Here is a 14562-nt window from a genome sequence, read left to right as displayed (position 1 = left end):
GAGTGTTGTTGATGGTCGTATCTCTGCTATGATTAAAGGCATCACACATTTTTTATGTCGTATAGTTGCAGAAATACAAGCTTTGGGCATGCACCGTGCAACCAGCACTTCAGAAGTCAAACCTGCACTTCCACCTACTTGATACATTATGAAAAGCACATCAGATGGGATTTTGGAGAGCTTACTTGATGTACATTTCAATTAGAGGAAAAAAAATGTTGTCCCCTTCGAGTGTTAGTAATATGGTGATGCTGCGTTTAGGACTTTTGCCTCACAGCATGGATGGCCTTAGTTCAGTTTCACCAAAACCCTCTTCCTTTCTGTGTGGAGTTTGTATGATGTTCATATGTTCATATGTTCAAAAATGAGGTGGGCTTCATAGATAATTGGCAAAGCTTCTGGGGAAAACCTGGTCTTGTTAGGAGAGACGGCATCCATCCCACTTTGGATGGAGCAGCACTCATTTCTAGAAATCTGGCCAATTTTCTTAAATCCTCCAAACCGTGACTATCCAGGGTTGGGATCAGGAAGCAGAGTTGTAGTCTTACACACCTCTCTGCAGCTTCTCTCCCCCTGCCATCCCCTCATTACCCCATCCCCGTAGAGACGGTGCCTGCTCCCAGACCACCAACAACCAGTAAAAATCTATTTAAGCATAAAAATTCAAATAGAAAAAATAATATAGCACCTTCAACTGCACCACAGACTAAAACAGTTAAATGTGGTCTATTAAACATTAGATCTCTCTCTTCTAAGTTCTTGTTAGTAAATGATATAATAATTGATCAACATATTGATTTATTCTGCCTTACAGAAACCTGGTTACAGCAGGATGAATATGTTAGTTTAAATGAGTCAACACCCCTGAGTCACACTGTCAGAATGCCGAGCCGAGTATTCCTTTAACTTTAACTAGTAATGACTTCATGACTTTCTTTGCTAAGAAAATTTTAACTATTAAAGAAAAAATTACTCATAACCATCCCAAAGACATATCGTTCTCTTTGGCTGCTTTCAGTGATGCCGGTATTTGGTTAGACTCTTTCTCTCAGATTGTTCTGTCTGAGTTATTTTCATTAGTTACTTCCTCCAAACCATCAACATGTCTATTAGACCCCATTCCTACCAGGCTGCTCAAGGAAGCCCTACCATTAATTAATGCTTCGATCTTAAATATGATCAGTCTATCTTTATTAGTTGGCTATGTACCACAGGCTTTTAAGGTGGCAGTAATTAAACCATTACTTAAAAAGCCATCACTTGACCCAGCTATCTTAGCTAATTATAGGCCAATCTCCAACCTTCCTTTTCTCTCAAAAATTCTTGAAAGGGTAGTTGTAAAACAGCTAACTGATCATCTGCAGAGGAATGGTCTATTTGAAGAGTTTCAGTCAGGGTTTAGAATTCATCATAGTACAGAAACAGCATTAGTGAAGGTTACAAATGATCTTCTTATGGCCTCAGACAGTGGACTCATCTCTGTGCTTGTTCTGTTAGACCTCAGTGCTGCTTTTGATAATGTTGACCATAAAATTTTATTACAGAGATTAGAGCATGCCATAGGTATTAAAGGCACTGCGCTGCGGTGGTTTGAATCATATTTATCTAATAGATTACAATTTGTTCATGTAAATGGGGAATCTTCTTCACAGACTAAGGTTAATTATGGAGTTCCACAAGGTTGTGTGCTAAGACCAATTTTATTCACTTTATACATGCTTCCCTTAGGCAGTATTATTAGACAGCATTGCTTAAATTTTCATTGTTACGCAGATCATACTCAGCTTTATCTATCCATGAAGCCAGAGGACACACACCAATTAGCTAAACTGCAGGATTGTCTTACAGACATAAAGACATGGATGACCTCTAATTTCCTGCTTTTAAACTCAGATAAAACTGAAGTTATTGTACTTGGCCCCACAAATCTTAGAAACATGGCGTCTAACCAGATCCTTACTCTGGATGGCATTACCCTGACCTCTAGTAATACTGTGAGAAATCTGGAGTCATTTTGATCAGGATATGTCATTCAATGCGCATATTAAACAAATATGTAGGACTGCTTTTTTGCATTTGTGCAATATCTCTAAAATTAGAAAGGTCTTGTCTCAGAGTGATGCTGAAAAACTAATTCATGCATTTATTTCCTCTAGGCTGGACAATTGTAATTCATTATTATCAGGTTGTCCTAAAAGTTCCCTGAAAAGCCTTCAGTTAATTCAAAATGCTGCAGCTAGAGTACTGACAGGGACTAGAAGGAGAGAGCATATCTCACCCATATTGGCCTCTCTTCACTGGCTTCCTGTTAATTCTAGAATAGAATTTAAAATTCTTCTTCTTACTTATAAGGTTTGAATAATCAGGTCCCATCTTATCTTAGGGACCTCATAGTACCATATCACCCCAATAGAGCACTTCGCTCTCAGACTGCAGGCTTACTTGTAGTTCCTAGGGTTTGTAAGAGTAGAATGGGAGGCAGAGCCTTCAGCTTTCAGGCTCTTCTCCTCTGGAACCAGCTCCCATTTCAGATCAGGGAGACAGGCACCCTCTCTACTTTTAAGATTAGGCTTAAAACTTTCCTTTTTGCTAAAGCTTATAGTTAGGGCTGGATCAGGTGACCCTGAACCATCCCTTAGTTATGCTGCTATAGACTTAGACTGATGGGGGGTTCCCATGATGCACTGAGTGTTTCTTTCTCTTTTTGTTCTGTATGCACCACTCTGCATTTAATCATTAGTGACTGATCTCTGCTCCCCTCCACAGCATGTCTTTTTCCTGGTTCTCTCCCTCAGCCCCAACTAGTCCCAGCAGAAGACTGCCCCTCCCTGAGCCTGGTTCTGCTGGAGGTTTCTTCCTGTTAAAAGGGAGTTTTTCCTTCCCACTGTTGCCAAGTGCTTGCTCACAGGGGGTCGTTTTGACCGTTGGGGTTTTTCTGTAATTATTGTATGGCTTTGCCTTGCAATATGAAGCACCTTGGGGCAACTGTTTGTTGTGATTTGGCACTATATAAATGAAATTGATTTGATTTTGATTTGATATGGCGGTGCTGGTTTGCTTTGTTCGCTCCAGGTTCCCTGCATCAAAAAATGCATGACCAGATTTAGAAATAAATGTGTATTTGACTGATCCAAGGCAGTGCTTGTAACCCTGGTGTCCTCTCTGCCACCTGGCTCAAAGCAGTGCACCCAGTGCTTTCATTGGTCGTGTACAACTGATATAGTCGTTATTTTCATGCATTCATTTGTGCATCCATTAGTGTGCATTCCGATTGGGCTAAACTTTAGAGCAGATTTTCTGCTACATACACTGTCCAATATTCAGATATAGTTGTGCTCAAAAGTTTACATACCCTCACAGATTTATTTATTTATTTATGGCCATTTCTCAGAGAATATGAATGATAACAAAACAACTTTTTTTTTCACTCATGGTTAGTGGTTGTGTGAAGCCATTTATTGTCAAACAGCAGTGTTTACTCTTTTTTAAATCAAAATTACGATAGAAACTAACCAAATGACCCTAATTAAAAGTTTACATACCCTGGTGATTTTGGCCTGACAACATGCACACAAGTTGACACAAACAGGTTTGAATGGCTACAAAATGTAATCATCCTCACCTGTGATCTGTTTGCTTGTAATCGGCGTGTGTGTACAAAACGTCAGCGACTTTCTGGGCTCCTGACAGACCCTTGCATCTTTCATCCAGTGCTTCACTGCCATTTCTGGTTTCTGAGTGATGGGGAAAGCAACAGAATGGTCAAAGGATCTGCAGAAAAAGGTAATTGAGCTGTATAAAATAGGAAAGAGATATAAAAAGATATCCAAGGGACAGAGAATGCCAATCAGCAGTGTTCAAACTCTAATCAAGAAGTGTAAAATGAGGGACACTAAACCCACAGTCAGGTAGACCAACAAAAATTTCAGCAACAACTGCCAGGAATATTGTTTGGAATGCAAAGAAAATCCACAGATATCTTCAGCTGAAATATGGGACTCTCTGAAAAAATTGGTGTGGCTGTTTCAAGATCCAAATTCAGGAAGTACTTGAAGAGAAATGGGCTGCATGGTTGCCAGAAGAAAGCCATTACTTTGCAAATGCCACAAAGTATCCTGCTTACAATACACCAAACAGCACAAAGAACAAAGTCATTTGGAGTGATGAGATCAACATTTAACTTTTTGGCGACAGCCGTAAGTGTTAGATTTGTAGAGGAGTCAACAAGGCCTAAGATGAAATGTACATCATTCCTACTGCGAAACACAGAGGTGGATTGCTGATGTTTTGGGGATGTCTAAGCTACAAAGGCACAGGAATTGTGGTCAAAATTGATGGCAGGATGAATGCAGCACTCATCAGCCAGAAGCTGCGAGTGGGACGTGCTTGGACATTCTAACATGACAACGATCCAAAACATAAGGCTAAGTCAACCTGTCATTGGCTACAGCAGAATAAAGTGAAGGATCCGGAGTGGCCATCTCAGTGTCCTGACCTCAATATCATTGAGCCACAATGGGGGAGATCTCAAACATGAAGTTCATGCAAGACAGCCCAGGAATTTACAGGAACTGGACGTTTTTGCCTAGAAAAATGGGCAGCTTTACCATTAGAGGACATAAAGAGCCTCAGCCACAACTACCACAAAAGACTCTAAGCTGTCATTGATGTTAAAGGGGGAAATACACAGTATTAAGAACAGGGGTAGTTAAACTTATGATCAGAGTCATTTGCATACTTTCTGTTGTTATTTAAAAAGAGTAAACACAGTTGTTTGACAATATAACTGGCTTCACACAACCACTAACCATGAGTGGTTCATTCATATTCTCTGAGAAATGGCCAAAAAAGTCAAGAATTCTTACAGGGTATGTAAAATTATGAGCACAACTGTACACCTAATATAGGCAGATTCACACGGGAATGTGCCTCATGATACTTTTAAGTCCTTGGCTGTGAGTCCCATCGGTGCCGGTGTGTATTCCCAGATTCCATACTGTGAACCCAGTGACATTGTATGACTCCCCCTGGATGGGACACCAGTTCAATGCAGGTTACTTCGCCAGCCAAGGCCAGTACCCATTTATAGCTGGGTGAACTCGGAAGCGAAGTGTCTTGTCCAAAGACAAAGACACACACACAGGTACCATGAATCAAATCCAGATCTACATATCGGTAGCCCTTCTTATCCCACTGAGCTACCTGCTTGACATACTACCACAAAACTAAAGTGTAAGCAACAGTTAACAAAGAAATAAAGTCAAAACTAATGGAAAAACCCAAAACTGTTTTTTTAATCATATTTTCACACCTGCTCTGTCTCTTGATGGCTGGTGATCAATATCAACATAACACCTGCCACAACGTCTGTTTGGAGTGAGAATGTGGGCAGCAGCCTGGGTGGTTGACAGAGGATGAGGTAGAGTTGCTGATGAGGACAGGGCACGTAAGTCCTTCCCCTCGTAGATCTGTGGTGAATCACTGCTGCTCCTGTGAATGGTTGTATGTACTTTTTTTTACTTTGCATGTAAATCCATTTCCTCACCAGAAAACCTTTCACTTCCAAGTCCACCATCAAAATAGCAATGCACCAGTAGCCGGTGTACTTGAACACAAAGCACTCCCATAACTAATTACAACATCTTAGTGCCCTGCACTGTGCTTTGCATTTAGAATACATACAAGCAGTGTAAATAGGAGCGTTGGACACACCCCAAAAGGACGTGTTATGCACTTTTGACTATGCACAATAGGTCATCAGAATATGACCCCTGGACTTTGTTCCCATATGCCAGACTGTGACTGCCTACTGCTCCTAATGGCTGGATTGTGTTAAATAAAAATAAATAAATGCCACTCACAGGACTGGAACCTGCAATTTACAAAAGCTCTGATTACCAGGCAGAAACTTTACCACTGCGATACAAACACTTGTCTTATAACAGGAGCCTAAAATGGCTAAAATCACAAAGGAGATGAATGTATTTTTTAAAAAAAGAGAAAAAAGCGCCGTAATAACTGACAAAACAACATTTGTTACGGCGTATTTTTGGTGATACATGACCGAAAGTGGCGTATTTGTGGCACTGTTGGTTTGTCATATTTTCATAGTCCTGCGGCGCGCAGGTTCTGCTGGACACGCGTCGGGCTGGACATGTGTGACATTCAGATCGCCTCCTGCATGATCTGAAGGTCCATTTCACATGGAGCAGCCTGCCAACGTGCGCTGTGTGCAGCACTGCAGCCCGGCAGACGTGGCTGTCCGGCCCCCATGTGATCATGTCTGTGAATACATATCATCAGCATGTCAAGTATGTCAGGCAAGTATGCTCTTGTATACTTGGGCGGGGGGGGATTACACGCTCATGCCACGTGTGTTGCTTTGCAGCTCCACACTCATGGGGGCACTTAGACAAATTTCACTGGCAGCTCGAAAGTGGTCGTCTGGTCACTATTTTCATGCTGATAGCGCGAACTGCACCACATTTTCTAAGTGGCCAGCAAGAGGTGCTGGATGTTTGAGTGTGACACCTGAAATTTGGCTGACACCTGCCGCGAGAGGGATTGAATGGGCTCTCACAGGGCACTCTGTCTTTCGGCCGCTGGTGTGTGCGAATAGTTGTAGCGACAGCTCTACAGAGCGTTGGAGGCGGCTTTGATTTTTCACGCCATGCAGTTCTTCCTTTGTGCGCTAGTCGGCTTCAGTCATGTTATAGGTGAAGGGGCCCTAAATCATGTTTGTCCTTTATGTTATGTAGCAAGATAGGAGACATTATTCAACATTGTAATTAGATTCTCAAAAACGCAGAGTGATGCTGATGAAACTTGTCAGTCAATACATACTGTATCGCATTACAGACCATCAACAACTTGTACTTTGCAAACATTCAGGTTAAGGGCCTGTCTGGATTAAGATCTGGCTCTGTTAGAAAATATTAGGAAATGCACATAATATTTTTTAATTAAAGGCAGGAAACGTTCTGTGTAAATGTGTGAATGTGTTTTTCAAACTGGATATAGAGAACTAATTTGCAAATAAGAGAGAACTACTGAACAGTTACCACAAAACTAGGAAGACTTCTTTTTTCTTTGACCTTTTCTTGTGTGGCTTTATCCAGTTAATGATGTGGTGGTGCAATTGCATGAAACAATTCAGAATTCCCTCTGCATATACCTCACACAAATGGAAAAGTTGTATAGTGAGATACGGACAAAGTTTTACATTCGTAGATTAGCCTGTGTAATGGTACAGAGTAATGCTGCCCAAGATACAGCCAAATGCAATCACTTGTATTCACTTAAGTCAAATCTCCTGCATGATAATAGAAGCTTGGTGTTTAAACTTTAGGACAGATTAGTTGGGTTTGATATTCATTTATGTGATCCATCATCTTCAGTTGAAATGGACGCAGTTCTCTGAATTTTAAGATGAATGGTTTGACAGCCAGTGTACTTTACATATGAAAATGTATCCTTTGTATTTAACCAGGGTTATTTAACCACAGGGTTCTGTATTGCATCCCCTTTTATTTATTATTTATACCCAGTGACTTTTTATTCACCCTGTGAACGCAGGGCCCGAGCCGGTATGCAGGGCTCAACCAGGCCGGCCAGTCCGTGAACAATTTTATAGGCCAATAATAATGCTTTAAAATCCAATCTCAAAGAGACCAGAAGCCAGTGAAGGGACGCCACAACCAGCGTAATGTGGCCAAACCTTCTGCTTCATGTCAGAAGTCTGGCAGCAGCGTTTTGAACCAGTTGAAGACCCCTGATGCTGGACTGTGGTAAACCAGAAAACATTTTTTGCTCATTTTAGCCATAAAAACCATATTTTCCATACTGGAAAGATTGCAGAACATTTCATACACAGTCTGTCACATGGATTAGAATATGGTGATATTACTATTCCACAAAAACCACATATTAGCATTGGACTGTTACTGTTCTATCTCTGCATTTATCTAAACATTTGACTTCAGCAATGTGTACTTTAATAACAACTGATAGTGTCTTAACATGAACAAAAATAAAAATTGATATACGTAAAGCTGCACCTACTGTGCATTAAGTTAACAATATTACTTTTAGTTATCAGGAACATCAATTTGGATTAAACTTTTATTCTTATTCACTTATATAAATGGGAAACAACATGGATGGTTCCATTAATTGATGACATCAGCATTTCTGGGATACTGACAATTTATGTGTCCCGCAAAAAATGCACAAATGTTTTTCACATCAATATTTGACTTTTAGAGCATGGTAAATGTTTATCATATTTTCCTCCAGTTGGATATTTCATGCTAATGTACTAGAAAAAGAAACCATAAAATGCTAATTTAGCAGGCTGGAGTTCGCATGGAAACAGTTTGACGTAAATTCTTACCAAAGACAGATTTTGAAACAGGATATACTAACCACAGACTTACCGGGAGTGTTAGCTTTTAAAAAAATGTGTCACCATTTTCGTCCTTTTTGCTTGAACCAGCCCCATTTGTATTTATTCCTGATGAACTTTAAATCATCTCCCAGCAGCAATGTTTCATCCATTTGTTTTGTAGTTTCAGCACTGCACAGGTTCATGGTAAAATCTGTAATGACGCCTCTCATTTGCTGTTGTATGGAAGAGTGGTGGCACATAACATTTATCCTTCAGTCTCAGATCAGGACGTGAAAATGTTACACTTAATATTGACTGTGTCATCTCATCAGAGATGTTCTTAAACAATTTTACAGATACCAACATCATGACATCAGCCCACAGACTAAATCCAACCAGGACCAGGTAAACAAAAATAACAGAAACGTTCGCCACGGACGTTAATACCCAGATTTCTTGGAATTCCTTGGAAAACCTTCATCACTGGTATTTTCAAGGTATTACACACAAGCAAGGTTTAAACCTTCTGCGTCCACTGAGCAAGCACAGTGGCAACAGCAGTAAGGAAAAAATCCCTTCTGGCTTAAAACAAAAAATGGCAATGACACTCTACTTCCATCACAGAGATACAAACCAAATTGAAACTTGAAATAGTCTTCAAAATTAATGGAAATGGAAGGCCAGATTTTGAACAAAGACTTGTAAACATAACAACTGCAAGAAGACTCTTAACAAAACTGGCAGCCACACTAGTGAAATGTTTTCACTATATAAATTTAACGCAATGCTTAAATACCCTCGGACTCCCCCAGTGCCCCACATGATAGATAGCATAATCCCGTCTTCTTAAACAGAGGAACAGCATGAGCTGGTAACACTGAGCTTTTGACAAGAGCAGAAATTAGCTTTGAGTTAGCGGATGTTAGCATGCACAATAATGTTGGCTAAATATCTTGTAAATCACTTCAGAGGTGGAATTAGTTTCCCAAAACAGCCTTTTGACTTTTAGAAGTGTTTAATTCTCACGAGCATTTACATAATATATGAGGAATATGTATATAAACACACAATATAAAGCTGTTTTGGAAAGACCAGCCACTGACATCACGGTACAGCTCTACTCTGATTGGCTGTCACCCCCGCCACTCAAAAAAAAAAAATAGATTGACACAGGATGTGACTTTTTAACCTCTTAAAATACCTCTTAGAATAGCTAAAGGTTAAGCCATGAATACTGAGCCACACACGGGTGTGTCAGCGATTATTTGAAGAATAGTTCACGTTTCAAGCCATCATGTATCTGCTACTAAGGCGCCTCTATGTGCCTCGCATGTGCCAGGTATCAGCCTCTAGGGAGCCACGACTGACCTGTCATTTGAGCCCCGTCAAGCCTCGAGTTGCTCGTGTTGCCGCATATGATCCACGTCAAGCCACATATAATCCATGTAGCGCCATGTTAACGTGGTATTGGTGCACATTTAGGAATGGGTTTGGTCCAAACCTCCAGCCTTCCAAATCTTGGTCCCTTTAAAGCGTGGGGTTTCAGTACACAGCATCCATTCGAGATGTCACATTTTTTAAACACGGTCCAAAAAAAAAAAGACGCTGCACTGAGTGAGTGCATGTTCCTGCGCCAGGGGATACAAATTCTGATGGGGTTAACTACTTTGGCACGACACTGGCTAGTGTGCATCATGCGTCAGGCTGCTGTTCACCTGTGTTCCAGAGTCAAATGCAGCAGTTCTGTACGTTCACCCAGCTCTCTGTGACAAAAAAGATACCACAATGAGGTGGTCACTTTAATTATATACACCCGCTGCTGCAACTGTGTGGATCACTTCCAAAAAAAATATTTCTTTATTTCCTCCGCTGCTTACAGTCACCGTGATCCAACTTTTAACTTTGTGTTATGTCTGCAAAATTGCCCATTTGTGTGCTTTCGTTCTGTGTTCCTGGACAGCTCTGCGCTCCTTCTCGCTGGCATCCTTTCCATCTGCAGCTTTTCTTCCGCGGCTTTAAACACACAGTCACTTTGACACCGAAATCCAACTTTTAACTTTGTCCTTGTCCAGTATGTCTGCAAAATCGCTCTTTTGCGCATGCGTGTTCTGCGTTCCCGGACAATCCTCTCTGCACCCCTTCTCGCTGGCTTCATTTCTTCCGCAGCTTTAAACACATTTGACATTGTGATCCAAATTTTAACTTTGTGTTTGTCCTTTATTGACTGCAAAATCACTCTTTTGCAAGCTGGTGTTTGCGTAAATGCTCTTCTTGTGCGTGAGTCATTGCCTCAGTGCACACAGATGCGCCTCATCTGATCCATTAACAAGATGTTAAATCTAAAATAAACACACTTTTACTGGTAAGAATGAACGTGCAACTGTTTTACCAAGCTATTAAAACATTACAAATAAACTGTTCCAAAATACATTCTCATGGAGCAGGAGAGGGGGGAAAAGGTGATTCCAGAAATTAGAGGTGTTTTCAACATCCAAGCTCCAACAAAATAATTAATCAGCTACAAAATAATGATTTGATATACAGCGTCCAGGGCACAAAGCAGGTGGAATTCTATGCAAGAGGGCTGAGCCTGCCCAAACGGTCCTCGTATCTGCCATGCACTCGGATAATGAGCTTTTAACAGACTCGTCCTCACTACACACACCTCTATAATCCCCATTATTCCTTGTAGTACCTTGTACACAAACTGCCCGACACTGTTGTTGCTAAATTTTTAACATCTTGAAATTAGCGCCACCCTCAAAGATGAGCCTTGTTAACCTGCCTCTAAGAGCCTCTCAGAGCCACTGTTCTCCCACGATAGTTGAATACCTCCTCTTGTAGCAAAAAAAATAAAAAATAAAAAAAAAAAATGCTCCTGGGCTCATTATTCATCCTTCATTATTTGGTGGGACCAGGGTTTTAGCCATCTTTGAACTTGCCCAAGTCTGTCCCAGAAAGGTTCCTGTTAATTTGAAGACTCTGGCAGTAATAGGACTGGAGTTATGCTGAGCACAGACAGATGAATGGACAGACGGACGCAAAGTCTTCGCAATACCCAATGGCCATATTTGATGGCCTTTGGTAAAAAATGCTAAAATTCAAAACAAATGTTGTGTTCTTTCACCTTGAAACCATGTTTATTTGCCCTGTTTAGGGATTGAACTGATGTTCTGATAATAACAAGCCTGGCCTGGTATGTTTGCATGTATTGAGACAAACACGTGCAGTAGGATATTTTAAAATAAAGGCCTGAGGTGATTTGCCTTTTGATGTATGTTTAACTCCAAATGTGAAGGTGCGATCCATGCCTTATTCTCCTTGTAAATCTGGAGTTATGTCAGGAAAGGCGTCCAGTGGATCTCTACTGGATCTCCTGTGGTGATCCAGAGTGGGAGTGTGGCCTTGTGTTGATGCACCCATCACAGTACAGAACCACCTTGGGTCATAGATGGCAACAAGTCCATCCCCATCTCTCAAAAGTTTCCATTTGTTTGATACAGCCAGTTGACTGGGTGTCCCATTGGCCTTCTCCAACCATAGGAAAGTTCTGCCATTGGATCTAGATGTGAAAACAAAAAGGAATTCTTGCATTCTTGGCTTGGACTCCACCATTACACAAAATGTTATCAAAGTCATTCCATAACAGTTTCCATAATCTTCATGACTAACAAGCCAACTGACAAACATGACACTCCTTGGAGACGGCAACAATGAATTTCATTGCCATTTCAAGAGAATCGCTTGACCATCCAGTCCTTGTCACTGTAAAATAATACAAATCAATTAACTGGCATGTAATCACATGCTTACACTGTCTCCACAGTGGCCCTCTAAGCTTGGAACATCAGCACAGAGTATACGGATCATTGCCATAACCAATTAAACCAGTGTCCACTGTGGTCTATGTAGCAGTGGCAGCATAGTAAGCACATCTATGAGGTTAATTGTGCTGACCTGTTGTTTCCCCCACTGTTGTCATTTTTGTCTCACCCCTGATGTCTGTTGTTAACAGACTCCATGCTAAGGGAGCTATAATGAAAACACCGGCCCTGACATGGCTGCAGGCCTCATCAGTACCACTGAAGGCTGCTTAACAATGATGTTTCACTGTTACCATTGAAAAGACAGCTCATTAATTTTCAGAATTGGCTGTAACTGCTCTGCCCAGCATAGTTACAAAATCATCCAGGCGAAGGGCATTAGGTAATAACAGTGATGTAAATAAATAATGTCATAGATATACTGCACTATCAGTTGTAATGTACATGATATCTCTGAAAGTATACAATGTAGACTGTACACAAAATGTAGAAAATGTATTGCTCTTGCCTCTCATCCTATAGGACCCCGGTCTAACACCTACCCATGTTTCATCCTCCAGGTACATTTGAAGTTGGGTCAGGATGGGCAATGCGCAGGAAAGTTCTATTAATTATCAGCACACAGGTCCATGCAGGATCGGTTGTGGTGACCATGACCAAAAAGAGGAGTAGCCAAGAGTATCACAGTAACAGGCAGTACGTTGATGCTCAAATAGTGCATTAAGATGTAAAAGTGTGGAATTTGATGCTTATGTACATTTGCTTTCAGCTTTGGAAATCATTAACTAAATCCCAGTTCTACCATTAAGACTCAGGAGACTAGAAACAGTAAAGGATTTAATCCATAGTGATACTGTATGAAATGCTAGGACAGTCTTTGGGACAGGTCCCGGTCAGGGTGGTGAAGGGGTATTTTGAGCTTGAATCTTGTTGTCAGAAGAAGGTAGGGCCAGAGCCTACCCCAGGCATTATGCTGTGTTTACACATAACAATGACAAGTCACGAATGCCACGAAGTATACATTCTTGGCCACTGATCACAAATGTGATGATTTGGGGCAGAGGCGTCAGGTATCCTCAGGAACTGCTGCAACCTGTTACCACACGTTCCGATTAATGACGCGTGTTGTCCATTACGCATGGTCAAGAATTAATGTTCCACACTGTTGCGCGCTGTTCCGCGCTGTTGCACGTAACAGCACACTGCTACATTCTGTCAAGTTGTGAATGAGGCGAATTATCCCCACACACACCCATATTCTTCCATCAGCTGCTGAACAATTCAGATCGCTCCAGTTTGCTCCTCAAAATCCAATGCAGAAGAACTTTGTGATTGCATGCTTAGTTGGGCTCTGTGCCATGGAGTGGTGCAGAGAGGAGGAGGAGATGGAGAGAGCCAGATGTGTGGCTCCATACGGCTCTCGTCTTGTGCGATTTCCCAAACAACTGCCACAGCAGCAGCAGGTGGAACACCTGCAGGAGCGTGCTGATGAGCATTGGAATGAAACTTCTAGCTGACTTGCTGTCACTGTCCTTCTTCAGCATACTGCAGCAATGAAACTGAATGCAGTGCAGCAGGGTTTAATTGTGCGCAAGTCAGAGAAGAACACTGTCACACTCTATTAAGGATCACCACTAATCAAGACAGATCAACATGCTCAGTTACAACCTCCACGACATGAGGCAAAATGAGGGTGGTGTGTGACATTCGTGGAAGATTTTTTTGACAGCCAAAAACATATTCCACGAAAATCACAAATATCACGCACCAACATGCACTATTAAGAAACCTATTCAGACGCGTTAAGTCACATTAAGAATGTCAGGAATGTGCCAAGAATGACACAAATATGACATTCATAACGCATCCTGTCTATGTGTAAATGCAGCATAAGACAGGGACCAACTTCTGGTGGGGTGGAGGAGGTGGCATTTCAGGCCAGTGACTGCAAACAGGAGAGAGATGAGTTAAAACTGACTGAGTGAGTTAAATGAGTTAAAAGTGACTTAAGGGCCCCTTCACACATAACACGATTCAAGCCAACTAGCGCACAAAGGAGGAATTCCATGGCATTCGTGAAAAATCTGAGCTGTTTCAAACACCTCGTACACCTGTCGCCACAACCATTCACACACACAAGCGGCAAAAAGACATGAATGCTCTCTGTGTGCTCATTCAATCATCCTCTCTGCAGGTGTCAGCCAAATTCCAGGTGTCATACACAAACATCTAAAACCGCTCACTGCACCCAAAAAAGGTGGGGCTATTCGCGCACCTGGTACAATAGTAGAGAGCAGGCAGTCACATTTGAGCTGTTTGTGAAAAGTGTCTAAGTGCCACATGAAAGTGGCG

At 41.5% G+C, this 14562-nt stretch overlaps 1 long non-coding RNA gene across 1 annotated transcript; it reads right to left on the bottom strand.

The window, feature by feature from the left end:
- Positions 1 to 6003: 6003 nt before the first annotated feature.
- On the bottom strand, positions 6004 to 14067 carry LOC117519170. Its single transcript, XR_004563195.1, has 3 exons — positions 14054 to 14067; positions 10776 to 10779; positions 6004 to 6132 (listed from the first exon to the last, which is right to left on the bottom strand). It is a non-coding gene; the product is annotated as an uncharacterized LOC117519170 (long non-coding RNA).
- Positions 14068 to 14562: the final 495 nt, after the last annotated feature.

Source organism: Thalassophryne amazonica, chromosome 1, assembly GCF_902500255.1.
Source record: "Thalassophryne amazonica chromosome 1, fThaAma1.1, whole genome shotgun sequence".
Lineage (NCBI taxonomy): Eukaryota > Metazoa > Chordata > Actinopteri > Batrachoidiformes > Batrachoididae > Thalassophryne > Thalassophryne amazonica.
The sequence above is the reverse complement of the archived record's forward strand: the minus strand, read 5'-3'. Positions and strand labels throughout refer to the sequence as shown.